Source organism: Phalaenopsis equestris, unplaced genomic scaffold (genome assembly GCF_001263595.1).
Source record: "Phalaenopsis equestris unplaced genomic scaffold, ASM126359v1 Scaffold000002, whole genome shotgun sequence".
Classification (NCBI taxonomy): domain Eukaryota; kingdom Viridiplantae; phylum Streptophyta; class Magnoliopsida; order Asparagales; family Orchidaceae; genus Phalaenopsis; species Phalaenopsis equestris.
This window is the reverse complement of record NW_018164444.1, coordinates 77,992,110-77,995,975: the sequence shown is the minus strand read 5'-3', so window position 1 is coordinate 77,995,975 and position 3,866 is coordinate 77,992,110. Positions and strand designations below refer to the sequence as shown.

At 32.9% G+C, this 3,866-nt stretch overlaps 1 long non-coding RNA gene across 1 annotated transcript; it reads left to right on the top strand.

Annotated features, from left to right (window-relative positions):
* Positions 1 to 374: 374 nt before the first annotated feature.
* LOC110023033 lies at positions 375 to 2,794 on the top strand. The gene is made up of 3 exons (XR_002293837.1): positions 375 to 449; positions 1,301 to 1,552; positions 2,500 to 2,794. It is a non-coding gene; the product is annotated as an uncharacterized LOC110023033 (long non-coding RNA).
* Positions 2,795 to 3,866: the final 1,072 nt, after the last annotated feature.

The following is a 3,866-nucleotide window of genomic DNA, read 5'->3' as shown; positions in this document are numbered from 1 at the left end:
GATACATCCCTCAAAGGGAGGAACAAATACCGATGGCTGTCCTGACTGATGTCTAAGAAGGAATGAAGCGTAATAGGAAATAAAGCATAAGAAAGGAAAACAAGACTGTATTGGCCCATCTCTTAAGATTGCAAAATCCTATAGTCGCGGGAAGCTCTTGCTTCATAATAATTCTAATGTTTTCCAAAAAAATTAATTCCATAAGATTTATATAAAGAGACTAATTCATAGAATATAAGTTGCATTTATATAATAGAGCCATAATTCCTATTATTTGACTGCTGATATGGTAGGTGCTTTTCCTTTTCAATACTGGTTTGAAGGTCAAGCACATATTATTGAAAGTGAGAGTACTTCAATATTTCTAATGAAATTTACTTTTTTCCAGACCTTGGATAATTGATGATGCTTGTTTTGGAATAGCAGAAGGGTTTATGCCAGCATATGAGGTTAGTATGTATGCATTGTATTTCATAGCTTATGAGATCCTCCCTCCATTTATTAATGTTCTACAGCTTTATGTTTTTTGGCGTGATTATGGTGTTGGAGTATTTGTTTGCAATATTTAACGTTTTGCATTATTTATAGGTTGATGATAAATGGGTTATTTTGAATGAAATTAATGTCAATTCTAAGTATTATTTTAAATGAAATTAATGTTGAATTGTATCTCATTTTAAAACTAGTATTCATTTTTTATGAATTCATTAGCGATTCACTTTATCTGTTGCGATGCAGAAGACTGTGTCACCTCGACAAAATACAAAATAGTTGTGTTGAATTTGTTTATCTCGTTTTACAGTGATCTATTTTAAGTATTACTATATTTTCTTATTTTTACATGTTTACATCTAAATTGTGTCAATTGTTGTTTAAGGCTATCAAGCAGCACTGTTAATTACATACATTGTGTTTCACATATTCCTGATTTACTATCAGATATATGGCTATGCAATTGTGAAGGGTCTTTTAATCTGAATAGAACAATAAAAACTCTTATTACACTTCAGCATTCTTCTTGAAATGCTGCTGGTTTGGTAATCTTCTGTAGGGATGTTTGTTACTGCAGTCATTGACCTGTCCATAATTTAAACAATGCATAAGTTCAATGTTTAATGAGAAACAACATTGAAAACTTCAGTGGATATATTTTTATAGGAAGATTTTTACATAGATACATGTAAAAAAGCAAAGTTTAAATTTTCAATATGCAAATACATAGGAATTGGGTGGTATGCATGTAAATGCCCCATTTCTTATATATTCCAAAGCTTTTACTGAGTTAGGTAGCCATATTCAGGTCAAACCAGTACCAAGTAATAGAAGAGAGGAACTAAATGTTCAGTTAAAATTGGTCCACAAGGGAACCGCTGAATATGAGAAGATTGAGAAAGTGCGGTTGTTGCATTCCGAGTTTCTGGAGCATATCCAGTCTCGACTCCTACCAAGACTTTTGGCTGATGAGTGGCAGCTCATGAGGCAAGTGGCTGAAGATTAGAAGGTAAATTCACATGGAATGACCATCTTGGGTTGACTCAACGAGTTGCTTCAGGTATTGCTGAGAAACAATTACATACATAGCATCTGAAACATTGCTATTTACAAATCTAGCGTCCACTTTCATCCATTGTCCATAATCTCATTCAAATATCAAAAATCATGATGTAACCCCAACCCTTATTTTTTATTTTTTTATCAAATTCTCAATGGGTTGATTGTGGCACGTGTAAACACATCGTTTCGGTATTTTAAAATATCATTTGGGCGCTAGATTTTGCAAATAGTGATGTTTCAGGTGCTTCGAATGTAATATTTTGACTTTCTTATTTGGATTATTTCAATTATGTTTTTTAATTTCATTCTACATGTGTTATGCTTTAATAAAACCAAGGGTACGCTTGGGATCAATTTTATTTTTATTTTTTTAGTATATTTTTATTTTTTATTAATCAAAATAACTTATAATTTTTGATTTGTTTTAAAAATAATTTGATTTATTTTCGATATACTAAACATATTTTATTTCAAATCAAACTGAAATAAAATAGAAACATAAAACAAAAAAATAAAAAAATAAAATGATTGTGCCCAAATCAGTTGATATGATAATCAAAGTGCCATTTGGGATCATCTTTATTATTTGTTTTTATATATTTTATTTTACTTATATTTTTATTTGAAATAATATATGGTTGGCATGCTAAAATAAAATATGCTTTTTAAAAACACTCAACACTCAAAACATGTAAAGATTGTTTAGAAGTGTTTTAAAAAAATAATAAAAATATCTAAAATATATATCAAATAAATATGTTTTAAAAACAAAAGTTAGAGGCAAGAATTCTCACTATCTTGATACATGCGCATCAACAGATTCTGCCACAATCTCCTTTTTTTTTTCTTTTCCTAATTGTTGATCTGATATAATTACGAAGAGCTTCCTATAACAATATTTAGCCCCAACATCGCTTTCATTCCCTGCAGTTTTTAATGTTTCAGGTCTGGTATTCAGTTTCAAAAGGATTATCATCTCTCCCATTCGATCAGAAATTCTAGCAACTGGTATGTAGCAATCTCTCGCTCTAGTGGCATTTTGGCGTTAAATCGTAAACATTATTCATAATTTTGGCCGAAAGGCCATCCACCATAGCGGTAGTTGAAATTTTTTTATGATATGATAGACCTTTATGTTTCTTCTTTGTAAATTCTCATTTTGCTCTACAGTGTTCATATCAATCATTGCAAAAACAAGAATTTTGACCATTAGAAAATTATTTGGCATTAAGTGGTGGTATGCTGGGTTGAAAACTGGATGGAAAGCAAACTATTTGCATGCAAATTATGGTTTACCGTATAATGACATGTTGATGATATATTTCTAGACATTAATCCTAAATATCTAAATTTTCAGATGATGTACATCTGTTTTTAATGTGAAATTTGCATATGTTGCACACAATTCTTGGGTATTTATATATCTCTTACCTTTACTTTGGTCCTTACATGCATAGCACTTTAGTGCTACATGAAAAAATGTATTTCACGTTTAAAAAAGTGATAATGATGTTATTTTTAATGTGATATTGAATATTTGAGTGTTTTATGTGTAAATATGAATGATTAGGTGTGAGATATGTAAATACATAAGAATTGTGGGTGCTTATGTAAATGAACCATCATTTTAAGCTGCATCCAGGTCATGTGAGTTGTTGCTGCAACATGACGAGGTGAGGCTAAGTTTCTCATGAGCGCTAGAGGTTGGCTAGCCAGCCTAGCTGTGCACGACAGGTGATTGAAACTCGTGGTATTGAGTTTGGCGTCTCGGCCTAGTAGAGGAAGGATTTCATCCCAAGGAGGGGGCTCGGTATAAGCATGCTCAAGCAGAGAATTTTTTTGCGGGATGTTGAATTGATGGTAAGTAAGCTTCATCTAGTTGTGCAGACTTTAGTTGTTGGGCCTCATGCAGAGGCTGAAAGATGTCATGTTCAAACTTCATCTCGTGGACTTGATCCTCCAGAGAGAAACTCGAGGCGCCTTCGCGGGTAGGATGATGTATTCCAAAGTGGAAAGAGGCGAAGGCTTGACATCCTTGGCTCGTGACTGTCCACTAGAATGGCTGTTAGAGCGAGATGCTTTGTTGCTGCGATTTGTTATGTTTGGTGGCTATCAATAAGTTTCACAAGTTTTTTTTGTTATGGGATTGTCTTTTTCCCAAACGGTGTCAAACGGTTGCGTACAAGAAAATTCACTATGTTAGATTGATTATTTAGGGTCTCAGTGTTTCACGAAAGTCCATCACACATTTGGATTACAAGTGATTATTTTAGCCCTACAGGTTCGGGCTTGGTTTATTCGGTCGTCTTCGT